Source organism: Phacochoerus africanus, chromosome 4 (assembly GCF_016906955.1).
Source record: "Phacochoerus africanus isolate WHEZ1 chromosome 4, ROS_Pafr_v1, whole genome shotgun sequence".
Classification (NCBI taxonomy): Eukaryota; Metazoa; Chordata; class Mammalia; order Artiodactyla; family Suidae; genus Phacochoerus; species Phacochoerus africanus.
In genome coordinates this window covers 150477769-150505668 of record NC_062547.1, presented here as the reverse complement: position 1 = coordinate 150505668, position 27900 = coordinate 150477769, and the positions used below count along the sequence as shown (strand labels likewise).

Genomic DNA, 27900 nt, shown 5'->3' with positions numbered 1-27900 from the left:
GCTCAGCCGCACCTAACACCTGGTGTGCACCTGTGCTGTCTTCCGTGAAGACGGCTGAGTGTTTCTATTAGGGTCTCAAAGGAGGTCCTGGCCTCCCAAAAGAGCCCTTGATTGTGCAGGAAGGAAAACAAGTTCAGTTCAGTCTCGGATGCCCACTGGGGGCCCCAGGCATGTTTAGCCTGGAGGAGAGAAGCCCAAGGAAGCCAGGGTCACTGTTTGCAAACCTCTGTGGGCAGCAGAGGACCTACGGAAAATGACAGGGCTTTTCCTCCAACGAGAGAAGGAGCGTCTCACAATCCAGGCTGACCAAGGGCCCAGGCAGGCTGGTCAGGTGATGAGATCCTTGTCATTGGGGGTGTGCAAGCAGATGTCCCTGTGGCTCTGTCAGAATTCGCTCTGGGATGAGCAGGCCAAACAAGTTTTGGGAAGTCAGAGGGGTGGATGGCTTGGGTCAGAGGGGACAGTCTCTAAATGAATGTAACTGTGGCTCCTTCCGGCCTCACACAGACCGGAGTGCAACTGACATGGCCCTGGCCATCCCCAGAGGGAGCCACTCAGGTGCCACCCTCACCGTCCACCTAAAAGGAGCAAGTCTGTACCTGCCCCTCGCTGCTGGCTGGGTGTCTACTCTGCCTGCGCCCATGACCCTAAGAGGGGCTGTCTAGGTCTGAAATGCAAGCACAGAGTTCCCGTCGTGGCTCAGTGGTTAATGAATCTGACTAGGAACCATGAGGTTGCGGGTTCGATTCCTGGCCTTGCTCAGTGGGTTAAGGATCCAGCGTTGCCGTGAGCTGTGCTGTAGGTCGCAGACGCGCCCGGGATCCCGCATTGCTGTGGCTCTGGCGTAGGCGGGTGGCTACAGCTGCTATTCAACCCCTAGCCTGGGAACCTCCATATGCCGCGGGAGCAGCCCCAGAAATGGTAAAAAGACAAAAAATAAAATGCAAGCACAGGACAGGTCGCCTCTTCTGGGCACTGCCCTTTCACAGCAATAAGCTTGGCTGGCACGGGAATGCCGGAGGCGTTCGGTGCCCCAAGGGCAAGGCGGTCTCCCTCCCATCTCCCTCCAGCTCCTAAGCAGGATGGCCTGTCCTTCCCGGGGAGGCCACGAGAGGGCGCCGCCCCTCCTGCCAGCGGCAGCCTCCTTGGCCCCTCCCCCGGTGGGCGTGGCCCAGGACGCCTGTCCGTCAAAGGAAGGGCGACCCTCGCTGCTGGAAGAGCGCGAGTGGTCCCGGGGGTCCGTCCGCAGACCTGTCAGGGGTGCCCGCTCCTTCTGCCCGCAGGACAGAGGCCCACGGAGAGCCTGGCAGGTAGGGCCGTGCTGAAAGTGTTCGTGAGTGAGGCTGTGTCACAAGCGGTCTCAGCCCCCAGGTTCGTCCTTGTGCACGTGTGGGACGCGTCCCGGGCGGGGCCCCGGTGGTCGCGTTCACCGCCGCGTCCCCCGCACCCCGCGCGCACGGGCCCAGGAAAAGCTGGCGGAGTTGCACCGAGGTACATAGGACGGTCAGCGTTCCTTGGTGGCCTAGCCGTGGTCACTGCAGCAGCTTGGGTCGCAGCTGTGGGGCAGTTTGAAGTTTTGGTCTGGAAACTTCCCCGTGCGCCGGGCGCGGCCAGAAATAGAAAAACAGAAAGAAAGAGGCCACTCCCTTCGCTGGGTCCTTGCCTTTCCTGCTGTCCTTGCCCCCGCCCCCCATCTCAAACCCTGGTGGTGAAGCCACCTGTGGGGTCAGGAAGCCCCCCCTGGCGGTCATTACTCAGCGGTGTGGAAGGTTCTAGAAGGAACGCAGCAGGACGAGGCCTGCGCGCGGAGCTCGGCCCTGTCCCGCCTCTTCCGCTGTCGCTGGGGCTCCCGGGTGCCCGGGGCTCCGCGGGCCTTGGGCTCCTCGTCGTGAGGACACGCGCGTCGGGGCGGGGAGGCCCTGCACATCTGGGCAGCTCAGGGCAGACGCGCTGGCCAGGGTGTGGGGGTTTCTTCCCCACAGCGGGGCCGGCTTAGGGGGACCCTCAGAGGTGGCGTCTCCAGCGTCCCCGCGTGGTGGGCGGGATGCGGCCGCACAGCCGCCGCAGAGGTCCCTGTGAGCCCGGACCCCGGGCCACGCGGTTCAGACGCCGTCCCCGTCTCTCCTCTGGTCAGTCACCCCGCTGGGCTTGGAGGGGCGAGGCTGCCCTTCGGCGGGGCCGGTGGGGGACCCGGCACCGCGGCTCAGCCTGCGTCTTGTCCCTCCCTCAGGCCTTGGCCTCGTGGGGCTCTCCCCCTCCCTCTGCAGCGGGTGCTCCTGGACCCCGCCTGGCACTTCCGGGGGCTTCTGGCCGTGCTGACGTGGGTCCTGGTGGCTGGCCGGCCTCTGGAAACGTCCAGCCGCGGGAAGGGCCGCCTGAGCAGGGGCCGTGTCGGGGGTTTGTCTGCCCTCTCCCCCCATCCCCGATGGGCTCTTCATCCCGGGACCTCAGGTGGGGCGCATTTGAAGGCAGGGTCTTGAAAGAGGCAGCTGGTGTTAAGCAAGGTCACCTGGCTGGGCCCGGACCTGGACCTGGACCTGGACCTGTCCACGTAGGAAGGGACTAAGATGCGGACAGCGGTGAGGACACAGGGGCGGTGGGGGGGGGGGCACCTCAGAAGGAGCCAGCCCTGCCCACATGTGGACCTCAGACTTGCCGCTTCTAGAACTTTGGTGGGATGCCACAGTGTTGATGAAGCCCCCCAGTCTGGTGGTGGGGGTGGGTGGTGAGGCAGCCCTAGCAAACTAGTACAGGCCCTTAGCTTCTCTCTCTGCCCTTCCTCCTCCCCTCCCCACGTTCCCAGGAGGAAACAGGACATAGTCAAGGGTCCAGGAGTTTATTATGGTCGCAGTGCACAGGAGGGGCCCCTGAGGTCTCACTGAAAGCTTCTCCCCAGGGAAGGCCGCGGGCTGGAGCCCCCCTGCGGGGCCAGGCCAGGTGGGCGAGCTGGGCAAAGGGCATGTGACAGGGCCTTGGTGGGACGCCCCCCCACGACTCCTTAGCTGTGTGATCTCAGGCAAATCTCTTCACCTCTCTGGGCCTTGGCCGCCTCGTCTGTGAAATGGAGTGAGTGACAAAATCTACCTCGCTGTGTTATGAGACTCCATTGAGACAGTGCCTGGTGAGCTGTGAACACGCCGTGGGTGGAGGCTCTTGTTACCCTCGGGCAGATCAGATGTCCTCATGGTCAGGCCAGCCCCAGCCCCAGCCCCAGCCCCAGTCTCTGTGGACCAGGGGGAGGGGTTCCCAGCTTTCGCAGATGTCTTCAGCGGGGCCGATTGGCAAGACAGCCTGAGACACGCGAGCCACCTGGTCCCTGGAACACAGTGCTCAGACCCCACAGTGAGGCTCCTGTGGCCAGGGCACCTCCTGTCTCTTCCAGTTCCATGAAGAGCACCAAGAACGTTCTAGCGTTGCACCCGGACCCCTCCAGGTCTCTGTCAGTCAGTGTTTTCTACGCCTGTTCAGATGGTCTTCCTTCTGTTTTTTATTTCTGCATTTTTCACTTTTGGCTACGGAGTTGCCACAAGCCACTGAACTTGGAATCCGTCCTGGCTCTGTCTCATGCTATCTGCGTGAACTTGGGTTGGTCACTAAACCTCTCTGAGCCTCACCAGTCCCACTGACCTTCGGGAGCTTTGAGGGAGAAGGCAGGTGATGCAAGTTAAAGTTGAGAGTGGTGGAGGCATCAGTGCTCGTGAGGAGTGGGCAGGGCTCCAGTGGTCTCTGGCTCAGAAGCGACTGGGGCCAAAGGAATCTCGCTGCGTGTGTGTCTGCAGAGCCCGTGTTCCTGGAGGGGGTGGAAGCAGGTGCCACCACAAGAGGGCACTGTGAGCTTTTTTGTTTTTATCTTCATGGACAGGTTTTTAATCTTTCTATGTCTCCATTCCAAATTGAACTAAAAGTTATGTTTTTTAGTTTACCTAACTAACATAGTAAAACTTTTTAAGTGGATTTAGGCGCATGTGTTCATTTGTCAGTAATGCTGATTTGATACCGTGGCCCCTACCGCTTGGCATGCTGGGAAGTCGTGTGGGGCCGGCGAGGGGGCGGCGGAGAGAACACGTGCCTTATGGTGTCCTGGTGCAGCCGCTGCTCAGCTGAGCGCCGGGACAGATTTCCCAAGAGCAGGACAGTTTTGAAGTTCCCATTCCAGTCTCACAGGATGTTACGAAATGGATGGAATGGAAAGAAAAGCAACGTAAAGGTCAGAAACACAGTCCCCGGCCTCTTACCTCCAGCATGTGGCCTTCCACTTGACCTCCTGCTGCGCTCGAGCCTAAGCCGCGTGGGGACCGCCCTGGGCCGGGAAGGAGGCACATCCAGCTGGTAAGCCATGACCTCAAGAACAGTATTTCCAGGAATCCCCATCTCAGCATCTAAGGGATTCCTGGGAAAACTGGACCGTGAGGACAAGGTGAGAGAGTGGCCTTCGGCCTCAAGGCCCTGCCATGTCCCTAAGGACCAGCCGGAGTTTTCTTCTGCATCCAGCCCCACCCGCGGAAGCCGGTGTGGCCGCCGTGTCTCACAGGGTGTGGCTGACTGCTCCCGGGGGAGTGGCGACTGGAACTTCAGGTGCCCTGAAAGGTGCCTTCCCTGGGGCCAAAGGCCCTGGTGGGGACGAGAAACCCCCTAGGACGCTGCCCTCTGCGACTGCCATGGCTCGGCCGTCCTCCTGCCTCTCCAGCCCGAGGGCGGGTTTTCTTCTCTAAACCCACTGGGCGGATCTGGTTCCCAGTCTGTTTGGCAACCTTCTTGTGGGTGACCTCCGACAGGTGCCGTGACCTCTGCTTCCCTGCTGGCAGGTGGGTGGTCAAAAGCCTGCTGGGGGAGGGGGCAGGTTCGGTCGTGGCTGGGGGCGGGGGTAGGAGGAGGGATGCCCACAAGGTTAATGGAACTGTCTGGGTCTGGCTTTGCTGAAAGGGGCCCGAGATACAGGGACAAGGCCAGAGCAGGATGTATTACGCCCGCCTCCTGCTCCCCTCGCCGCCCCCCCCGGGGGGGGGGGGCCTCCACAGTCCCTGCTGCGGGTAAGACCATCCATCTGAAGGCAGATAGATTAGGTTACAAGGCCAGCTCAGCATAGCAACGTGTGTCCTTGGGCGAGCGGCTTACCCGGGTTTCTGATCTGGAAAAGGGGTCAGTAACATTGTCCACTTGCTAGGCTTTTTGGGAGGCTGCATAAAACTGGGTCTAGCCCAGCAGTGTGCCTCTGCTGTCCCTGGCTTGTCTGAAGCCCCTGAAAGCGCTCCGGTACTTGGGGATGCTTGGACTAGTGGAGGCAAAAGCCTCAGAGAGCGGAGCGCCGGACTCGAAGCCCAGGACTGTTGTCTTCAGGGCCGAAAGGGTCTTGGGAATTGCCCGTGTCACGGATGGGGATGGGTGCAGCCTTGCGTCATGAGGAGTGGCTCTCTGGGACTCGGGGTTGAGAAGGGGCCGAAGCTGCCCCTGGACACTTCCAAAGCAGGTGCCCCAACCCTTCAGCAGGGCCTGCCGCGGCTCCGAGAACGAAAGCAGTTGGGGTGCTGGCCCCTGGCCGCCGCCGAGTGCCCGGTACGCGTCCACAGCTGGACCCGGGGTGGGGGGCACAGGGGAGCCCCGACTGCGCAGAGTCACCAGGAGAGAGTGGCAGAGGCAGGCCTCTTGGTCGGACCTGGCTCAGCTGACACGCGGGCGCGTGGGAACGCCCTGTCCTTCCCGGTGCCCCGAGCACCTGGCCCCCACGTACCGCTTCCCGATGGTGCAGCAGAGCAGCTTCTCCCTTCCCGAGCTACAGTGCTTCATCTCAGACTCCCAGCTGACCAGAGATGCAGCACTGCACCTCCGGCTGGGGGACAGGGTGCCGCGCCGCGCCAGGGCCGATGGCGGGGTCCGCCTGGCAGGAGAAGGGCGTTGGAGGGCCGCGGCGGCTGACTCCAGTGACCCCGGATGTGCTTCTTTCTTGTCCTCGGCCTGGCATCCGAGCTCTCCGGGGCCAGGCTCCACCTTGCTTTCCCTTTCGAGCAGTGTTATTGAGACAGAATTCAGCCATTTAAAGTGTCCGATGACACGGTTTGTTACCACATTCACCAGTGGTGCAGCCATGGTCACAGTCAGTTTTGGCACATTTCAGGGTCCAAAAGAATCCTCTTACCGTGTAGCCCCCCTTCCCTCCCCACCCTGGGCAGAGCGGTCTCTCTAGAGCTGCCTGGAGACATTTCAGGGGATGGAGCCACCCCACAGCATGGCCCGCCTTTCCCAGCTCGTGCCCACCTTTATGGCTGGCACATCCCAGTCAAACAGCACATTCGTGCTGCTTCTATTTTATGTTACCCAGTGCTGGCCTGGCCTTCTACGTGGCCTCCCAGCTGCTGTGCTTTGCTTTTCTTTGTCTTTTTTTTTTTTCTTTAAGGGCCACACCCATGGCATAAGGAAGTTCCCAGGCTAGGGTTCGACTCGTTACCCGATAGCCTACACCACAGCCACGCCAGATCCAAGCCATGTCTGTAGCCTATGCCCCAGCTTGTGGCAAAGCTGGATCCTTAACCCACTGAGCAAAGCCAGGGATCACACCCGCATTCTCATGGATACCAGGCAAGTTCTTAACCCCCTGAGCCACAAAGGGAACACCAAGCCTCCCAGCTTCTACTGCCAACTTCCACCTGTCCTCCACAGCCATCCTCCCACAGCGATTTCTCAAAATTCAGATATGGCCACATCTCTCCTGTGCTTCAGATGCTGAAAGATCTAGGCCTGCCCTTGGCTACGTTCTCAAGCCCTCGAAGGGCTTCAAGGCTCCATCCGGCCCAGCTGGGTGCTCTCTCTGGGGCCCCTGACCCTTTTCTCCCTTCCTCTAGGGAGCCCTGTGCCCGCCATCCCGTGGCTCCCAGGTGCCATGCTGCTCCCTCTCGCTCCCTGGCCTGTCTCCAGTTGGTAGGTGAGTGTCTCCTCAAACGGCCACTTCTTCCGGGAGGCCCTCCCTCACTTTCTCAGACGTTAGGACGCTGGTTCGTGTCCTCACACATCCTGTGCCCTCTTTCTTTTCTGTTTTTCTTTTTTTGGTCACAGGCGCAGCATATGGAAGTTCCCGGGCCAGGTATTGAATCCAGGCTGCAGCTACAACCTATACCACAGTTGCTCTGATCCCAGTCCTTAATCCCCCTGCCACAGCAGGAGCTCCTGTGCCCTCCTTCTAATGCTTCACCACGCTTGTGATGGGAGATCCCTGTTGTGCGTTGTTTGAGCGGCTGAATCGTGTTCCTCAGTCCCATCCTCCTCAGTGTCAGAGCTGTTTGCATCTGGGTCTGTCTGGGCTAGACCTCCAGTTCTCTGAAGACAGCACCCACACTTGTTTGTGGGGGGTCTCTGGGCCTCATGGAGGCCTTTGCACATGCTGATGGGCCCCAGGGACCACCACTTGGTGGATGGTTGAGTGGCCACGTACAGAACTCACTTTCCTGAGACCTGGCTTGGGTGGGGACCTCTCCGCGAGCAGGCTGAGCTCCGCCCCTACGCCTCCTGTCCCCTCAGGGTCCCAGGGCGCTCCCAGAGGACCCTCCTGCTTGCTGGTGGCCTCGATGGCGATGACAGATTCTCCCAGGGGTGTCAAGTTTGAAGGGGGCTGGCAGCCTTTTCTCAGGGCTGGGGGAGAGCAGGAAAACGCAGCGCACGCCCCCTTCAGGTAGCGGTGGCTCTTGGGGCCCTGCCAGCCACCGAGGTCGGGCCGCCTGCAGCGTTCCCCGCTGGCCTCCCGCTGGCCTCCGGAGGCAGAGTCCCAGCCAAAGAGCCGCCCTCCTCTGATACGTGTAGGGCCTCTTCGCCCACCGCGTTTTGGGAAGCGGGGCGGTGATTCTAAGGTCGGGATCCCCCTCGGGGGCCTGCCAGCCCCCAGCCTGTCTCTTCCGCTCTCAGCCTGGTCAGTGCGCGCGAGGGGCCAGGGAGGGCTGTCCCCACGGGGTGATCACTGATGTGGACACAAAAGCTGACGCGGCAGCCCCCGTGCTCCTGGGTGCGGGGCTGGTTCCACAGCCCTGCCACCGTCCCCTCTGGCTGCCCAGACGCGGCACGGAGCACCAGCGAGTCTGCAGAGTCTGTGGCCTGGACGCTGCCTCTGGACGACGCAGGGACTCAGGCTGTTCCCTGTCCATTGGCTTCCAGTCCCTTTTCCCTGGGGGAGACGGCCCCAGCTTGGGGCTGTCTCGCGGCTGCCAGCTCTCTGGCTCTTATTTATCTGCCACGGGCCTGGGGCCTCGCAGGGCCTTGTGCCAGGAGCAGGAACACTGCTGCGTTTTTACTACCCTGTTCTTACCCTTGGTATCTCCTCACTACAGGCAGTGTTCTACTTTCCCAGGGGTTTTTAGGTACTAAAAAAATACGATGGCCCGCAGGTTGGACAGAAAGGAACAGGGGGCATCTGAGTGCCGCTGCCATTTGAAAAGCTGCCGCGTCACGTTTAATCTGCAGAACAGCCGTGCGCGGCTCAGGGGACCTTATCACTGCTGCGAGGAGGGCCAGGAAGGGGAGGGGACCTCTCCAGGGTCCCAGCCTGGCTTGAGCCAGGGGAGTTGAGGGCTATTTCCAGCACAGCCCATTGGGCTCAGAACATTGCTGCCGGGAGAGCCGGTCTCCTGGGTGTCACCACAGGAAGTGCAGGGGGACCGTCCCACGCCTTGTGGGAAACCGAGCTTGAGACCTTTGACCCGGGAAGGTACGTGCCTCTGAATCTTGCGAGGCTCTAGGCTGCCCAGCTCTGCGGCTTTGCGTCTAGAGAAGCCGTAGGGACACCGATGGTAAACGACGGGCCGTGTGCCGGAGGTTTCCGTCGCGCTACTCCCCAGGGCCCCGTGGAGCCAGGATCCCAGCTGGATTCCCTTCGGAACAGCCGGCTCAGCACCCTTCCCTCTGCCTTCCACGCTGCTGTCTCACCCCCTGACCAGTGTGCCGGTCCTCTGGGCTTGGGCTCAGGGTCTCACCATCTCCCGGCTCCGTCCAGCAAACCGAACGCATCGCCTGCCTGCCCAGGGGAGTCAGGCCTGAGCCCGATGTGCCGCTTGCTCTGGAGGAGCGTGGTCAGAAAAATGCCCTTGGCAAGGAGAATAGGGGACAGAGCCAGGTGGCACGAGAGGGAGCCTGAGAAAGGGCGGCGTAGAGGACCAAGAGGTTCCCACCCCGGGGGTACCTGGGGGGCTTCCCGGAGGAGGAGGTGCAGCTGGGCTGGGAGGAGGGCAGAGGCGCAGGAGAGGCGCCCCGTGGGCTCTCTGGCCCCGGATCCCCTCCCTCGTGTCTCGCGTCCTTGCTGGGCGGGCAGACGGTGCTGGCCTTGCGCTGGTCTCCTTCTGGGGAGGCCTCAGTGAGAAGGCCATGGCTCTCCTGCCCCCTTACCGCCTGAGCGGCTCCTTCTCTCTCTGGGTCCCCAGTCAGGAGGTGGGTCCCACGCGGGGGAGCCAGGTGGTGTGGTCCCTTAGGGCGCTCCTCTCTGTCACCCTGCCTCCCCTTCTGCCTGAAGAGGCAGGTGAACAGGTGGCTCACAGCCTTACCTGGCAGAATCCTACCTGGTGCTGGCCGTCCACCATCGGGGGTGCTGCTCCCGGAGGGTGGCCTGTGTCTCCATCTCCGTCCCCTGGTGTCTTCAGGAGATGCCACTTAGTCCAGGGGGATCCTCTGCCTTCTGCCGGGAAGTGCTGGGAGGCTGGGAAGGAGAAAATAAACAGTGGCCGTCTGGACTTTCTCGCCAGGCCTGAGCGAGGAGGTCTTCCTGGCTCCTTATATGGCCTGGCCTCTCTGGGCCGGGAGCCTGCCGCTGTGCGCCGCCACCCGCTGTCACCGAGGGCTGGGGGCCACTGCTGGGCACCTGAGGCTCTGGTGCTACGGAGGCCAGGGCTGAAGGTGGAAGGTGGGGCCCAGGACTTGTCCCTGTGGTCGCCTGTACAAACTGGCCAACTGTCGTGGCCTCTGGGCTGCTTGAGATGCAGCTGGTGGGGGAGTTTATAGCGGAACAAGGGGGAGGGTGGGGGAAAGGACCCGTCTGCCCTCCCCCGTTGCTGCCCGGGTCTTGTAAGGGTATGGAAACCATGAGTTAACCCTCACAGCAGCCCCATGACAAGGGAGCTTTTGCAGCCTCATTTTACTGATGGAAAAACAGGCTTCGAGAGGCTAATTGGGCCACAGCTGTCCCGCTTAAAAAAGGAGCAAAGGCAGGATTTGAACTTGGCACTGTTTGACGTCGGGGTCTGTGTTCCGAACGGGCTGATGGCTAAGGCTGCTCTTGGTGGTGATATTCAACCACTCGCGCGTGCTGTGTCGAAAAGGTTTCTTGGGAGCCGCCCCGACGCCCAGGGACCCAGCCCCGAAGGTACTGTTCCAATAAGCAGTGGAGGCAGAGACTAAGTCCTTCGTTGCTGTGTCCCCAGCAGCCCCTGCAGGCCTTGCGCAGACAGACGCAGGGCTTTGGGAGAGCGGGGCTGTGGGGTCACTGGATGCGTGAAGCTCAGGCGTCGCGTCTGTGCCACGGGCACAGTCTCCCGGCGCCCAGGCATATGCTGAGGATTGGCACACCCTGGATGAGCATGCCCGCGGATGCCCCCTCCACGGCATCGTCGGCGTCTCTCTTCTCCGATGCCTCCTTCCCCTTGACGTGCCCAGCGGCGTCTCCCGAGCGGCGCTCTTCCCACTCAGCCCAGCTGTGGGACCAAGTGTCCGCTTGGGGCCTGGGCTCTGGCGGCAGTGACCGTGGGAGAGGCTGCCGCTGGCGCGGGGGGAGGGGGAGGTGGCGCTGGGCTGCTGGGAACAGCTCAGAAATGAGCCTCCCATAAGCACCAACATCCTGTGTGCTCTTGAGCGAGCCCCGGAACCTCCCCCAGCCCATCCATCATCGCGGCATCCTCTCGGGCCCCGGCCCCCTTCCTGGGGCCCAGGGGCGGGGTGAAGGGGCCGAGGACGGACTGTCAGCGTGCGAGAGACCGCAGCTGGCAGCTCTGCAGGCCTGCACAGTGTCGGCTCCCGACAGCCGGGGGCGGAGGCGCCTGCAGCCTCCTAATCCGATTTGTTTGGACCCAGCCTCCGAGGCTCGTCGGCTAGTGCGTGAGGCCCAGGTGCGGGCGCTGTGCTGGGGAGCACGTTTGCACACACGTGTGGGCCGTGAGAAGGGAGCAGGTGTGCTGTGTTGCGTAGGCCGGGCCAGGCCGCCCCCCGGGTCTGGCGTGTCAGCCTCCTCTGCTCCCTCCTGCTCTTCCTCCTCGACTCCAGCCCCGGGACCCCGTGCGGGAGCCCCGTCTGCACGGCTCTGAGCGGGTCCCTGAGGTCCCCGGGCCTCCGTTCTCCACCTGCTTAAGGGGCTCATCCCTCAACCTCCTGCTCCACCCGCAGTTGCTCAGTGTGGGGAGGTGACAGAGGTCAAAACAGCGGCTCCGCGTCCCAAGCACACCCCCGCCCCTCAGAGCCTCACCGGCTGGTTGAGTCACCGCAGGCGGACACGACCCTGTGTCTCCCTGCCTGCCTCTGGCGCATGTCCCCTTCCTGGGGCGACTGCCCGCCCGCCACGGCTCCGCGAGCCCGCCCTTCCCGCACTCGCAGGCTTTGTGTTACTGCGGAGCCGGGCGGGTGCTTGGCTCCTGGTGGGTGTTCCTTCTTTGGGTCCACTTCTCACCCACAGCTCAGACCCGACCGCCCCGAACTGCCTGCACCCCCGCCCCCGTCAGCTCTGCCCGCTCTGGAGCCTGGTTTCTTGGTCATTCTCAGGGTCGGGACGGGCGCTTATCCTGAGCCCAAGGGCTGCTGCTGCCGGGGCGCGGCGCCCGGGAGCAGAGGTGGGTGCCACTCACCGTCCGCGGCCGCCTCGGGTTCCTCTCCACCAGCGCCAGGGTTGCTGGGGTGGCTCCCATCCGCCAGTGCCCTTGCCTGGAAGGAACAAAGACAGCTCCTGTCAGAGGATGCGGGGTGCCCCGTGGCCAGGGCCCTGTTGGCTCTCCTAGAATGTATTCTTGTTCATATTTTTCTACTCTTTTTTTTATTTCTTTTTGGCTGTCCTGAGGCGTATGGAGTTCCTGAGCCGGGGGTTGGATCGAAGCCGCAGTGTGGCAATGCTGGATCCTTTAACCCACTTTGCTGGGCCGGGGATTGAGCCTGTGTCCTGGTGCTGCAGAGGCACCGCTGATCCCCTTGCGCCAAAGTGGGAACTCCAGTATTTTTAGACTTTTCATCTCTGGGTCCTGACAGGGCTGCTGGGCTCAGATTGAGGATGAGCCTGGGCGGCTGCCAGGTTCTCAGAAGCCTCCGACTGAGCCTGCTGAGGTTTTCCAGGCCTCACGGCGCCTGCTCCTCAGGCCATGGGCTGCCGTTATCTCTGCTGTGCTTGCCTAGCGTTCAGAGGGGGTCCTCTGATCAGCTTTAAGCTCCAAGAGCAGAGGGGCCTCCTTCCCTGCCCGGCACACCCAGGCCTCCAGGCCGCACAGGTCTAGAGTGAAACTTGCCAGAGGCCCCTCCGACCAACGGCCCCCACTTCCGGCCTTACACATGGGAAAGAGGCCATTTCAGGGCAGATGGAAACTTGGGGTTAACACAGTGGCCAAGACCGAAGGGGCAGCCCTGGAGCCACCTGTGACCAATTCCAGCGGCACAAGCTTTCAGCCTGCGAAACCTCTCCAGCCTGTAACCTGAGGAGCACAGGCAGCCACGGCCAGAGGTGGGGGTGACGTCCCTGCTCCCTGAGGCTCAGAGGCTCGGCAGGCATCCAGGGGACCCCAGGTGAGGGTCTCAGGCTGGCTGGAAGCCTGGGCTACTCACGCTCAACCCAGCTGCCTCCTGCGCTTGGGTAGCGGCTGACTGGGTGACCACAAAACAAAGCTCACGTTGTCACAGTTGTTGCAAAAGCCCCTGTCCCCTCTCCTGGCCTCGCTCATTTCCAAGAAACACGACGGGCTGGGCACACGCCACATCTGCGAGCCAGATGGCACTGCTGTGGAAGAGGGCCAAGGTCGGGGCCATGCAAGCTCCCGAGCCATGCCCTTTCTTTCTGGAGGGGCCCCCACCCACGCACCCGTCCCCGTCCTCGGCTCTCTCACACGTGTCCTCCTTGGGCCCAGGGAGGGAAGAGCTGAGAAGACGGCAGTCCTGGAGCCTGTCTTTGAATCTCCCCCGGCACTGGCTAGCTGTGTGATCTCAAGCTGGTGGCTTCACCTCTCTGAACCTTGGCTTGTTTGTGAAGGGCAGATGAGCTAGATGTCAAGTGTAAACCCAGTTGCTGGCCACAGGCAGTAGCTGCAATTTCCAACATGAGCTCAGGGCTGGGCCCACAGGGAGACATGGCCTTGGGAGCAAGAGAAGCAGGAAGGATGGGAGCAAAGGTCCGAGGAGGCGTCTGGAGAAGACGCGGACGCTGGGCTGGGGCCGCCGTGGGCCTCCGTGTCCCCTCCATCGTGCGGCTTCTCTGGGCCTCTGTTCCCAGGGCGCCTCCCACCCCCTCTGCAGCCCAGCCGAGTTCACCAGCCTCACATGCTCCCTGCTTCCTCCCCAGGGAAGGCGGCTGCTGGGGATGCCGAGCAAACCCTGGGAACGCAGCCTGAGGCTGCGACAGGAGGATTCCGAGAAAGGGGAACGTGGGAAAGAGCAGGGGCCCCGTCGTTCCGCGTACTGCAGGGGCACATGGAATGACCCGCCGACGGGGACCTGCTGGCGAGCACAGGGCACCGACCCAGGACTCTGGGCTCCTGGATGTGGGAGCAGACGCCGAAGGAGCGGGGCCGTGTGTCCGCGATGAACACGGCATGATCCGGCTGCACGGCAGACCCGTCCCCACACTGTCCTCGAACGAAACTTAAGAATAGGGCAGCGTGGCCCAGACCTGCCTCCCCACGGCCCCACGCCCAGGCTGGAGCAGCTCGGGCTCCGGCGGGGCAGGGGGGGGGGTCAGGATCCCAGTCCCGCCTGTCACCCTGACCCGCCAGTGCCAGCAGCCTGGAGGAACAGGGACACGGGTGACAGCTGCCACCTACCCAGCTCACGTCAGGAGGTGCCTCGGTCATAACAACGGCTGACGGGGGTTACGGCTGCCGCATCAGTGTGCCACCCTCGCCGAGTGCTTTGTTTCGCACGGGTTTTCTCCTCTGGTCCTTGCCATCCCTGAGACGGCGGGTAGCATTTTTCTTCCCAGAGGAGGAAATCCGGGCGGGCTCCCAGGAGTTACAGCTGGCCCTCGGGGTCACACAGGCGGGACGTGTCAGGATCCGAACTGGCTCCTGGCAGCCCAGCCCGCATTTTCAGGCCTTCTGTAGGTCTGTTCACGGCGCCCTTTCTGCAGAGCGGGGCTGACTCAGCGTCTCCTGAGGTCCTGTCCAGCCTGCTTCAGTCTTTCTGCAAAGGAGACTGCAGACAGGGCGAGAGCTTGCAGTGTAGGCGGTGCGGTGGGGGCCCGGCAGCTGTGCCTGCGGAGCAGGGGCTTCTCCTTGCGCTCTGCCACAGCATCTGTCCCTTGCACGCTGTTTGAGGAAAACGCCATCAAGACGTTAGGTGTCCCTTCTATCTTGTCCACTTTGCCAAGAACCAAGACCTCCCGGGTTCCAGGTTGTGGAGTTGGGGGGAGCCGTGTTGGTTTCCTCTGGAACGTGTTGAAGGAAGAGCAGCGGGTGAGGTGCCAGGTCTTGCGTAGGCCTGCTGTGTGATTGCAGGCGAGCGCCTGCCCCTCTCTGGGCCTCAGCCCCACGTGCTGGGGAGAGCGCTGGGCTCCCAGGGTCAGAGGGAGCTCCCCCAGCTGCCCCTCACTCCCCCACTGCCCCTCGCTCCCCTGCCCCGTCTGGCCCTCGCTGCTCAGCCCGAGACGGGCTCCAGGGGCCTGGACCTCAGGGTTTTCAGCAGCAGGACGTGGCATCTCAGCGCCGGAGGCACCGGGGCGTGTGCCCGTCGTTCAGAGGGGGAAACACGGTGTGGAGAGGAGAGGCTGTGAGCTCCAAGGGATGGAGGCCATCGGAGGCCCGACTGGGAGGGACCCTCCGCTCTCCAAGGGGTCCTGATGGGTCAGACCTCCGCAGAGGGGCCCGGAGGGGGAAGGAGGGAGAGAGGAGGGCCTCTGGGTTCCCTTGGCTTTGAAGACCGAGTCGTCACGACTTCCTTTTCTAAACATCTTCGGGCCCTTCCTAGAACCAGATGGCGGATGTTTGGAACTTGTGTTGTAAATAGTGTTTAAGAAGTGAGGGGGTGCAAACGCGTTACTTTCTCCAACCACCGAAAACCAGATCTGGGGGGGGGGGGAGCGGACTGAGAGGGGTCCAGGGGATCCTGGGGACAAAGGAGGAGAGATTGATGGAGCGGGAGCCAGCCAGGGAGCGAGGAGGAGGGCAGGGGAGAGGCAGCCAGGGGAGAAGGGGGAGGGCCAGGCAGGGACCCCTGGGTACAGCCTCAGACAAGCCCCATCGGGAGCTCAGGAGCAAGCCCTGGCTTTTGCTAAAAATAACCCGGCCTTTCCCCCAGTGGGGTTGGCAGCAGGGACCAAGAGAGGCATGCTTGGCCTTTTATGGTAAGAAAAATCCGGATCCTCCGAGGGAGCTGGGCTGGAGCCTGTGGTTCTGGATGGAGCCCAGCCCTGGGGTCTGGGGTGGGACTGGGATGGCTGGAGGTTGTGACTTGTTGGGATTCCCTCTGGGGCAGAAAGGGCTGAGGTGGCCACGCTGGAAGGGCCTGGGCTCCTGGAGACCCCTGGTGCATCCTGCTGTGCCGTTTCTAGGAGAAGCCTGGTTCCAAGAGGAGGAGAGAGTGTGGGACCCCAAAGGGGGGCTTCTAAATGTGCAGGTGAATGAACGCCGGGTCCACCCCAGGACGGTGTACGTGCTCCTCATCCTGGAGGGCACGCCGGTCAGCAGAGGGAGCGCTGGTCTGAGCGTCAGGAGACCTGGGCCTTCGCCGGTTTTTGTGGGATTTGCTATGTGACCTTGAGCAAGCTGCTGAACCTCTCTGGTCTTAGCTTCTCTCAAAGGGGTGATCACAATGGCTTTCCCAGCTCTTTGCCTCTCTGGGAATTTGAGGCTGGAAAGCAAAGCTTGGGCAGAGGGGCGTCTGCAGGCCTGTTTCTTGCCATGCCTGGCCTACTTCTGTGCTGAAGCGAAAGCCACGATGGCCTGAGGACGAGAGAGGAGGCCCCGCAGGAGGCTGGGGCCGGTCGGGGTGGAATCTCTGCCTGTGCTGGTTGGGTCTGGCCCCTCCCCGAGCACACTGGGGCCAGAGAGGACCTGATCTCAGGTCATGTTCGCGGTCCTGTGGCGAGTTGGGCGAGCGCCAGAAAAAGAACCCAGGGCCTCCCATCCCAGCCTTGGGCTCGCGCTTCGGTTGAAGGCCTATTGTCTGTAGCAGCTGACAGCTGTGGGGACTCTGTCTGGCCAGGAAAAGGGCCTTTCTGTGCCAAGTAGCCAGAACCCACTGCTCTCATGCTCTGACTACGTCTCGGAGGTGGATACGTCCCCAGGAGCACCTGCCTCTTCTCTGGTCCCTCCTCGGGCGGAGAAGACCGCCCGTCGTCGCCGTCTCTGGTTAGAAGGCAGGGGGACGCAAAGAAGGAGCGCGGCGGGGCGGCTGCTGGCTGTGTCGTCGCACGCAGGTCCCTCCCTGTCACCGGCCTTAGGTTCTGCGTCTGTGGCGCGAGGAGTGGCCTTGATGCTTGCAAAGGTGCCTTTTGGCTCCAGCAGGACCAGGAGGCTCGGCGGTTAGGATCCCACACCGGGCGCGTTTGTGAAGCATCTGGTGGGGCGCCCGGGGGAGTGCGGTGGGTCCAGTCGTTCTCTGCTCTCCATCCCCTGAGGCAGGGCCCCGGGGCTCCGGGAAGCCCCCGTTCTCACACCCTCCGTCTATTCTGGGAACCGTGGCCGACTCTCTGACCCCAGCCTGAACCCAGACCTCGGGAGCCTCGGGCTTGAGTGTCCAAGAGTGCCTGCTGCTCTGGCCCATGATCATGTGCCCACTGCCCACAACCCTCCGCAGGCCTTTTTGGTTTTGCTTTTTAGGGCCGCACCCACGGCACATGAACGTTCCCAGGCTAGAGGTCGAATGGGAGCTGCAGCTGCTGGCCTCCACCACAGCTCATGGCGACGCCAGATCCTTAACCCACTGAGCGAGGCCAGGGATCGAACCTGTGTCCTCATGGATGCCCGTCGGGTTCATTACCATGGAGCCAGGACGAGAACTCCCTGCCAGGCCTGTTCTCCCCTCCCCATTCTCCCATGTGGCGTCCACGTCCCCAGGCCCTGCCAGCCCCCAGCCCGGGCCTTCCCGTGATTCTGCTCAACAAGGACTCCGCTTTCCCCTCCCGCCCGCCGAGGGGGAGGGCGGGACAGGAAGAAACGGGGACAGAATTCCCACGAAGACGCTCCGGGGCGTGTGAACAGGGCTCCCAGGGACGCGGACCCCTCCGTGTGGACTGTTCCCTGGGGAACAGCCAGGCTCCTGTCTCGCTGGTCAGGCCGTCCCCCCCCCGCCCCAGGAAAGGCAGAGGCAGCAGGGGGGCGGCAGGGCGTCCTTAGAGGAAGCGGGGGGGGGGGGGTCCCTAGAGGCCCCTGCGTGAAGTCAGGGCAGAACTGCTGTCACTCCCGGCTGGACGTCAAGGCAGCAGGGGCCCAGTCCTGTTTGCCCCAGGGCTCCTAGACCGTGCTGCCACGTCCTGGGCTGGTGGTAGGGGAGGCTATGAGGCCCAGCCTCCTTTAAAGTTTGGTGTCTCTCTACAAAGTCCCCGCTCAGCTTACATTCCCCTGGCGATGGGGAGCTCACTGCTCCGCACGCACCCCAGCTCTCTCTGGACAGACTGTGGAAGCCTCCCGGCTTCCATCCCATTGAGCCACTTCTCTGGGCTGCATGTCCTGCCCTTTGGGCTGCAGAGAACAGGCTCCTGATCCCAGAACACCCTTCCAGCCTTAAAGAGGGTGACTGCAGCCCTCTGACTTCCCATCCGAGGTCTCCTGGCCCAGCCCTTGACTGCAGGCGTCACCAGTGCCCAGATGCCCAGGTCTGTACTGGGCTCAACCTGGCAGAGTTTTGGGCGCGGGTGAAACTCTCCTCCTCGTGACGGACACCGGGGAGGACGTCGGTCCCCTGAGGCCTCGGGGTCTGGCGCTCAGAGCCACTCCATGGCCAGGCCCTTCCCCATTTGCCAGCCGCCAGCCTTCTCTTGGCTCCAGCCAGATGGGCTTGTTTGCTGTCCTGAAAACGTCTTTCTGGTTCTGCCTCCCGGCCGCCTTCCCCTCTCTTCTCTGTCCAGGGTGGGGCCTGGGACTCTGACCAGCCCTAGCCCAGGCTTCCCCTCCCCGAGAGCTGGGCTCTCACCACCGCACGCAAATCAGGGACCGTCTTTGCCTGGAGGGCGCAGAGGGACGGAGGCCCCTCTGCTGGCTGCAGAGCCCAGGCGGGACGCTCAGCTGCTTCTTTCCCTTTTGCCCCGTCTGGTTCCACTGAGCTCCGCAGATGCCCTCAGACACAGCGGGGTTGTCGGGTCACCTGCCTGAGGTCCACCTGGCTCCAGGCAGCCTGACCAGTGGCTGCTGTGGACACCTCCTGCGGGGGGAGCCTCCCTCTGACACCCCCCCTCCCTGCTGCTCTGGAAAAGAAGGGGCGGGGGCAGGAGCTGGTGGCAGCTAAGCGGGGTCTCTCTTAAGCTTGCAGGGTCCAGCAGTTTTCCAGTTTGGGCTGAAGGAGGCCCCGGGCGGGGGACATAGGCCTGCATTTGGTCTGGGCTCCGGGCATGTGCCAGGGTCAGGCTGCTGTGTCCAGACCTGGCCCAGCTGCCTGCCCCTTCTGGTCGAGGGCAGCCCGGGACTGCTCAGGCCCCCAAGGGCTCCCAACCTGCTGAGCTGTGCCCACCGAGAGAAGGCGTGTCTGCATTTTTGTCCTGGAGCAGGCACGGGGCTGGGCCTCTCCTTGTATCTGCTGTAACAGTGCCTGATCTCGACGGAGGCGTCACCCTTCGAATGCCCCCCTTTCTAGGGGCCAAGACTTTTCCTCCTAGGCTGGCAGAACCAGAAGCAGCTCTTGCTCCTGGGCTCGGGAAGTGGGGGGGGGGGGGTGGCGGCTGTGCAAGAGCGTTTGTGCACGGGTGCTGGAGTCAGCCAGACCTGGGTTTGAGTCCTGGTTCAGCCTCTTTCAAGCTCTCTGACTTTGGGCAAGTGCTTAAGCTTTCTGAGCCTCTGGGTTAGTTCAGGGGGTGCTGGCTGCGGGGTTGTCCACTCAGAACGACTTGGTGCAGGGCGGTGCTTGTCTTAGAAGGAGCCAGGGCAGCGTATCCCCCTAGGGGGAAAGGGCCGCACCCCTTTCCCCAGAGGAACTGCCCTTGGTCATCAGATTGTAGCCGTTATTTTTCAGTGAGCACTTCTGTGCCAGTCACTGTTGTGAGGGCTTCACGAGTTTTTTAAAAACTCACTTAATCCAGACAACTGAACGGCCTTCAGAGGCAGGTACTCTTTTTTTTTTTTTTTTTTGTCTTTTTGCTATTTGGGCCACTCCCGCGGCATATGGAGGTTCCCAGGCTAGGGGTCGAATCGGAGCTGTAGCCACCGGCCTACGCCAGAGCCACAGCAACGCGGGATCCGAGCCGCATCTGCAACCTACACCACAGCTCACGGCAACGCCGGATCGTTAACCCACTGAGCAAGGGCAGGGACCGAACCCGCAACCTCGTGGTTCCTAGTCGGATTCGTGAACCACTGCGCCACGACGGGAACTCCCTTTTTTTTCTTTTTCTTTTTCGTCGTGTTAGAGCCGCGCCTCAGCACATGGAGCTTCTCAGGCCAGGGGTTGAAGCAGAGCTGCAGCAGCACCAGATCCTTAACCTGCTGAGCGAGGCCAGGAGTCGAACCCGCATCCTCATGGGTCCTAGTCGGGTTCTTAACCCTCTGAGCCACAAGGGAACTCTAAGTGGCAGGTACTCTGACCGTGCCCGCGGTCGTACAGCGGGTCTGGGACTCGGGCACCCTCTGGCACCTCTCACGGCACCAGCCTGCTGGGCCTTAGCCCGCCCCTTCCCCTTCTCACCTGGGCCTGAGGACACACGCAGCCCCCACCAGAAAGGCCCCAGGCTCCAGGGTCAGCCTGTTTTCTCATCCAAACAAAAGGGGCCCTGAGCACGGGGCCTCAGGTGGGCTGTGCCTTAAGGCCTGTTGGGGGTTCGAGCAAAGGCTTCTGCTGGGAGGCTCGCGCCAGGTGTAGCGAGTCCCTGGGGGCTGAGACCAGCCCAGGAGGGGGCCACCACCGTGGGCTCTTTCTCGCGACTCCCCGAGGACCATGGCAGGCGCCCTCCGATCGGACGGAGGGTCTCGGGGCGGCCCCCGCTCCCGGCCCAGGGCTTGCGGCGTGCGCTCCAGCTCGGGGCGGGGCCGGCAGAACCGAGCAGCCCGTGTCTAGGTGGCGGTGTGGACGGGTGCTGGCGCGTTTCTGCTTCCTCTTTACGTTCTTTCGATACAGATTTGATAAAAAACAGAGGAAAATACGCAACGTCCACGCTTGAAGGATTCAGGTAACCCGCGTGGTCGAGTGGGAAAAGCTCACACGCTCGGGCGGGTGTGGTGACGCGGTTCGGCGCTCTGGCTCCCGATCTGCTTTTCTGTTGCGTCGATGGGCACCTGCCTGGGACCTCGCGGTCCCCCTCCGGGAGGGACCCCGGAGAGACTCTGGCTCACGTGCCCCGGGGGGGTGCGGACAGAGCTGGTCACAACAACCACACCTGGAAGAAGTCAGTGTCGCAGCTCCTCACTGGCGCCACCCAGGGCCCTGAGCCCCGGGGACTGTTTAGTTGAGAAGCTGCTGTGGAGGTGGGGCCCCGGCGTCGCCCGAACCGACCGAGGACCTCAGAGACCCTCCCCTGACGCTCAGGACTGTGCGGGGTTCGAACACAGCCTGGAGCGTTCTGTTCCCCGGCGCTGTGTGCGTCAGCTCTTCCTTAGGACAGGCCCGCCCGGGAGAGGGTTGACTTTGCTCGAGGGGCCGCTATGCGGCTCCTGGGTTCTAGTGACAAGCAAACTCCTTTCTGCCCCCTGGCAGTGGCCTTGGAACTGGAAGACCTGGGTTCAGGCTTGGGTGTGGCCCCCTCCTAGCCTCAGCCTCCTCTGTGAGGTGGGGTTCCCTGTCACTGCGCTTGGGGGGGCCCTGGGGGCCCTACGAGCATGCGTTTTGTAGACAGAGTCCACGTGCCCTCTGCCCCTTTCAGGCCATCGGACCCTGGCCCCTCCGGGGGTTTCCTTCGCTGTAACTCGAGAGGGTGGGATGATGCTGGTTCTTGCCTCGGGGTGACCCCGGGAGGCTTCTGTGACACCACAGGGGGCTCAGCCCAGTACGGGCCGCGGGGGAGGTCCCTCAGGCCTAGTCACGAGGTGCCTTGGAGGGTCTCCAAGAGGTGAAGCGGGGCCGCAGCCAAAGGGCAGGGCAGGAGGAGGGAAGCCCCTGGCGATGGAGCCCCCAGGCGGCGGCGCACCTGCGGTGTCCGGGTCTCACCGGGCACGGGCTGGGGGACCCGAGGCAAGCGCCTCACTTCCCGTGTGTCCTTTGCTCACGGGGCCGCGGGGATCGTCGTTGTACCTACAGCGCCGAGGTGTCTTGGAGCGTAAGCGGAGTCAAGGCCTCAGGCCCGCATGGTCAGACACTGGGCACATGTCTCCCATCAGCCCGGCCCACGGAGGCCTGGGGGCCAGGGGCTGGCTCTGCCCTGCTCTGCCAGCTGCGCTCGCGGGACCTGAGCAGTGCCCTTTGCTCGTGGCTTCCGCTCCCTCACCTGCCTTGGCCGAGGTTCCAGGCCCCGTGGCCTCACCACAGCCTCGAACTCCACGGGCAGCGTTCCCGGGGTTTCTAACACGGATTCCGGCCTCCACCCACGACTCCCCGGCCGTCCCTGTGTGCGCAGTCGCTCGGACGCCACATGTGGGCCCCAGCGCCCACACATGCGGGGAAGGAGACCCCGCTTAGCCCATTAGGCATCTCAAGCTGCTCCCTCTGCCGTGCCCCTTAACCTCTGACCTCTGGCCTCGCCCTTTCTGCCTCTTTCTAGACCTTGTTGTTTCTCGAACCTCCGTGGGTGCCCCTGGCTGCGTGTCATTCCCACTTCCCACTAAGTGAAGCTTTGGGGCCGACTCGCCCCCGAGAAGAGCAGGCTCCGCTGGTGGTGGTCATCAGTCCTGCTCCCACGTACGTGCGTCCCGCTTACCCTGCTCTCGCATACGAACGTCACACGCACCCTGCCCTTAGGTACGAATGTTCTTCACACCAGTGACGGGCGAGGGAGGTCGGCACCCAGGCCGAACCGTTCTCGTTCTGCAGGGCAGGAAGCCGGCCCAGAGACAGCGACGCCCGTGACACGCTTGGTAAGTGAACAAGCCAGCACTGGACCCAGGCAGCTGGAGTCCGGAGTCGCCTGTCGGACCCTTTGGCCTCTGTTCTTGTGGGGTCAGAGTGGGAGCTGAGGTGCTGGCGGGCGTGTCCATTCGGGGCCCAGGGCTTATTCCGAAGAGCCGTGCGGCCTGCACGTCTCCAGCACCGCGCCCAGGCCTCTGCATGCATCTAGCCCTGCCTCCCCCAGTGGCTTCCTCTGCGTCCACTGGCCTCCCCACTTCAGCCCCTGAAATTCTCTGCTGTCCTTTCTGTCCCCACCCCACTCCAAGGCCCTGGACACTGGCTTTAGAGGCCAGCCCCCCAGGGCCTTTCCTAGCCGGCGGTCCTCGGCCAGATCTGCAGTCGGAGACCCCTTCGCTCCTTTCCACCAGCCGAGGCCCCACCTCCCCTGGGCTCAGGGTGTCTGCTTGGACCCTGCACCTGTGTCCCAGCGGTGGAGGCAGCTCTGGGCCTCCTGGGAACCAGCTGCCCTCCAGGCTCAAGCAGAAGCCACATCTTGTGTGGAGACGATGCTGTCCTTTTGGTGCAGGTGGGGAGCTCTGCCCAGGGCCGCAGGGCTGAGGCTGGAGCCCGTGTCCCCGGCCTGTGAGCCTTCCCTCTGCTGCGTCTCCGCCGACCCCCGAGCCTGCCCGCTCTCTGCCTGTCTGCTGGCGCCCGACCTGACATTGCTTTCTCTTGCGTCTTGAAACCACTGTTGGGAAATAGTCGTTCTTGCCAGGAGCCCCAGGCTCTTAGCGCGGAGAAGTCACACCTTATAGGCTGATGTGTGTGCGGCGAAGCCAGGTGGACGGGCCCAGACTTGGGAGCGGCGGTGACGCTGTACCCTCCCTCTGTTCCCCCCCCAGCCACAGCCCCGAGGAGTCCTTAAAGCCAACAGGACCGTGGCCTGCACACCCCTCAGAGTAGGACAGGCGCTCACAGATCACCCAGTTCAGCCCCTGTGCAGACAGGGAAACTGAGGCCCCGAGCAAAGACCAGCGCGCAGAGGGAGGCAGCGCCCCCGCACCCCCGCACCTGCCGCTGGCTCTTACCTCTCCTGGGGTCTGGTCCAGGTGTGGCTCCTGTGGCCTGGAGACGTGGGCTGGCCCGTTCGGGGAAGGTTGGAGGGGTCACTGCCTCCCAACTGACTTGACTGGGCCTCTGGCATCCTCACGGCCACTGCCACGGGGGCACTTTTAAACAGCTGGCACTGGGCCCCCCTCCCCTGAGCCCCTGGTCCGCTGCTCCCTGGCCGCAAAGGCCCCTCTGCCTTTTACCTTATATGAGCTGAAGAGGCGAGCCTGGTGTCGGGGTGAGGCGGGCGCCCGGTGCTCCCGGGGCCCCCATTGGCCCAGGCAGCGGCCACGTGACCGCCTCGCCTTGACCTGCCCCGGTGCCGAATGTTGCTTTTACCCCCTAAGGAAGGAGTGGTTGACAATTTTCATATTTCTTCTAAATTTGGAGATTTCAGACAATGCTGGGAGGCTTGGCTCGGCTGCCAGAGGCCCATGTGGAAGTCATTAAGCGGGAGCAGGGGGGCTGGGCGCGCGGGAGGCAGGGAGGGCAGGACGGGGACGAGGATGAGGAGGAGGACGGGGAGGAAGGGGGCCGGGGCCCGCCAGCCGCCTGAGCACAGCAGGCGCCCTGGGCGCCAGCGAGCCCTGGGGGGGGGGCCCGGCCCCCGGGGCCCGGGACTGGAGTGGGAGCGCTGAGCTTTTCTGGGAAGCTGCCCGTCCTGGTCCCGGGGTCGGAGGGTGGTGAGAGTGCCGGGACAGGGACCGGGAGGAGGTCAGTCCCCTCCAGAGAGCCGGGCTCCCGAGGCTGGGACGTTGGCTCTGCCCTGCTTGCTCTGGAGGCTGCAGAGGGAGTCCAGGGACGGGCCCGGGGGCTCGCTTTGCCCAGAGGCCCTGGTCCTGGGGCGTGCCCCCCTCAGCCTTTCTCATCAGCTCGGTCAGGTTGGCGCCCCGGGGTGTCCTTAGCGGCGCAGGCCTTGGGGCAGGGGCGCCCTCTCCTGCAGTGCAGACCTGAGCGGGCTCCTTCTGGGCCTTGCCTTCCAGTGCCTTTCGCTCTACGCTGCCCCCGCTGCGTGCCTCCCAGGACTGTGCCCGTTTTTTCCCACCCGCTGATTTGGGTGCTTGGCATCTAGCCCTTCCAGGAGAGCGGGAGTCCCTGGGGAGGGCCTGGGTCCCCAGGCCTCCTGCAGTGCCCATGAGGAACAGCCAGAAAGATGCTGTGGAGGGGCCACCACTGGCATAGCACAGCTGCCCTCGGGCCCGTGGTGGGCTCCTCCCGTGGCCTTGTCGCTCACAGCCTGCCGTCCGCGGCCGGGCTGGCTGGGCCCCAGCCACCCTTGTTCACATTTCATTCGCAGCCCCCTGGCCCCCTGCCCACATGGGACAGCTGTCCCCTCCCTTGAGGCAGGACCCCCATCCTGTGTGGGGTGGCGGGAGGCCCAGGGCTGTGGCTGCTGGACCTTAAGAGGCTCCCGTCCAGCAGGAGAACCCTCGCCTCCAGCTCTTCCCTTCCGAGGAAAGGGTTCTTGACGTCCAGAGGCCTGGATGTTTGTTCCCGCCTCTGCCCCCTTCTAGCTGTGAGTCTGCGCCGCTCCTCAGCGGCGGCTCTGAGCTCCCTTTCCTCCTCCTGAGATGGGGACAAGAGGGCCCCGCCTTTCGCTGTTGCTCTGAAGGCCAGGTGGGGTGGCCCCTGCAGTCCTGGGGTGGGTGGGCACTGCCTGCGCTGCCTCCCGCGGCGGGGTGGGGGGATGGGGTTTAACATCCGCGAGCCTCACTTTCCTCCTCTGTGAAACGGGACCAGAAGCAGCTGCGTCTCCCAGGCTTTTGCTGTGAGGACGGAACGAGACCCGGCTTGGGAAGAGGGGAGCCCCAAGCCGCGGTTCCAGAGCAAGGGCTCAATGCATGCCAGATGTTTTAAGGGTTATGACGCCACACCTGCCACACAGCAGATGCAGCGTTCATGTCACCCCCGTCCTGTGGGAACCAAGAAGCTGGATGCCTTCCTTACAAGGCCCTCGGCTGTAAAATCGTGGGCTGGGAGGGCTTGTGACCCCTGCTCCCATCCCTGCTCACTGTTCCAGTTTGACCCCCCCAAAGCACCACCAGCAGATCCAGGGTAATGATAAAGCCAGCCCAGCCGAACCATCAACATTTTGGAGAGTCCACTTTGGAGACTGTGACACTTCAGTTGTGCTTCTGTTACTTCTGCTAGTGCAGGATCAGGGGTTTTTCTTTTGGCCGCCCCGTGGCACATGGGGTCCTGAGCCAGGGATGAGATCTGAGCTGCAGTTGTGGCCTGCGCTGCAGCTGTGGCAACGCTGCTTCCTTTTAACCCGTTGTGCTGGGCCAGGGATCGAACCTGCGTCCTGGTGCTGCAGAGATGCCGCCCATCCTGTCGCGCCACAGCGGGAACTCCAGCATCAGAGATTTTTCATCAAGACAAAAACAGAAGAAGAGCGAGTGTGGCTTCTGGAGGGATCCACCATTTCGACGCCCAGGAGCCGTGGGCGTGCGCCGGCCTCCTCCGTGAGGTCCTGTCCGAAAGTCCGTGACAGCGATCAGAATCCAAGCTGCCCGGAGACGGGTCCTGGAGAAGAGGGGTCCTGACAGCCTAATGGAACGGCAGCCGTTTGTGACTCAGTCTCCAACATTTGTGTGTGTGTGTGTGTGTGTGTGTCTTTTTGTCTTTTTCTAGGGCCGCTCCCATGGCATATGGAGGTTCCCAGGCTAGGGGTCTAATCGGAGCTGTAGCCACCGGCCTACACCACAGCCACAGCACCTTGGGATCTGAGCCATGTCTGCAACCTACACCACAGCTTACGGCAACGCCGGATCCTTAATCCGCTGAGCAGGGCCAGGGACCAAACCCGCAACCTCACGGTTCCTAGTGGGATTCGTTAACCACTGAGCCATGACATGGCAAACATTTTTGAAGCCATCTCTGTTCCCTCCCAGGCCATCCCTTGGGAGTTACGAGTGCTTTATGCCTGCGAACCATTGTGTGACGTGGCCTTTCTTTCCAGACTGGCAGGGCAGCCTCGAAATCCCTCCACTCCCAGAGAAAGCGGGTCCGTGAGCTCCTGGCTTCACAGGGATGAGTGAGGCGTCTTGGGAGGTGAGGGGAGCCTCTTGTTAGGGGCCAGGTGCGGGAGTGTGTTTGCTGAATTCTGTGTCCTTAGAGGTGTGGGGTGTCAGGGGCAGGGACTCCCCAGTGGGGGGGCGAGGGGACTGGCAGAGCTGCCTCCACTGCTGCGGGCGACAGAGGCAGAGGGCGAGCTGGGACAGTGGGGGCCTTTGGGAAGATGCCGTTTGGGCACCAGAAGGGCTTGATGAGTCAGAGGGTTTACTCCGGGGCGAGGTGGGCTCACGAGCTGCATGGGTAAAGCCGCGAGTGCTTTTCACGAGAGGATGTCAGGTTGTCACTGAGCTGGCAAGTCCCTCCAGCCCCGAGGACCTAGGGACTTCACGTCACGCCCGCAGCCTCACCCCTAACCTGTCCCTGAGCCCCAGCCTGACTTCATACTAACTTGACCCGAAAAGGCCCAGCTCAGAGTGGTCACTTGTTGTCACATGTTGGGCAGGACTGAAAAGTCAACGCCGTGCGCTTTCTTTGGTGCAGCTTCTGTTTCGTTGATGGACTGTGATTCTGAGGTTCGTAATAGTGAGGAAGCACAGGTTTTCAAAAATAGCATTTTATTTTATTTATTTTTAATTTTTTTTGGCTGCGCTCGTGGCATGAGGAATTTCCCTGGCCAGGGATTGAACCTGAGCCACAGCAGTGACAGTGCTGAATCCTTAACTGCTAGGCCACCAGAGCTCCAAAAATATCACTGTATAGTTCACTGTCTAGAGCGTATTATTGAACTTAAAGGTCATGGTGGCGTTCCTGTTGTGGCTCAGTGGCAGCGAATCTGAGGAGCATCCATGAGGATACAGGTTCGATCCCTGGCCTCGCTCCGTGGGTTAAGGATCCGGCGTTGCCGTGAGCTGTGGTGTAGGTCGCAGACTCGGCTTGGATATGGTGTGGCTGTGGCTCTGGCGTAGGCCGGAGGGTACAGCTCGGATTCTACCCCTAGCCTGGGAACGTCCATATGCTGCAAGTGAGGCTCTAAAATGACAAAATAAATAAATAAATAAAAATCAGTGCCGCCAGATGCATACTTTCCATGGTATTTAAAAATAACTAACTAACTAAAGATCATGGTATAGAAGGAGATAGAATAATACCATTTAAATAAAACGATGTATTTGCCACACTGCCGTGAGACGCCACATTACACGGTAATAGTAATAATACCACAGCCACCAAAACCCCTGGGTAGAGACTCGTGCGTTGATGCCCATGGCAGCATTGTTCACAAGGGCCCAGACGTGAGCACAAGCCAAGGGTCCATCAGTGGACTGCTGGATAAACAAAATGCAGTGCGTGCGTGCAACAGAATATTACTCAGCCCTAAAAAGGAGTGCAGTTCTGGTACATGCAACAACATGGTTGAAACTGGAAAACATTACGCTAAGTGCCATAAGTCGAACACAAAAGGACAAAAGTGATGTGAGCCCACTTATACGAGGCATCTAGAATCGATGG

At 62.3% G+C, this 27900-nt stretch overlaps 1 protein-coding gene across 2 annotated transcripts in view; it reads left to right on the top strand.

The window, feature by feature from the left end:
* The first annotated feature begins 1180 nt into the window (after nucleotides 1-1180).
* Nucleotides 1181-27900, top strand: part of IL17B (interleukin 17B) — a 42817-nt gene continuing 16097 nt past the window's right edge. For both annotated transcript variants that reach the window (XM_047779021.1, XM_047779020.1), the window contains exons 1-2: nucleotides 1181-1310; nucleotides 21980-22292. The gene's annotated coding sequence lies outside the window, so the exon portion shown is untranslated. The remainder of the gene's footprint in view (nucleotides 1311-21979; nucleotides 22293-27900) is intronic.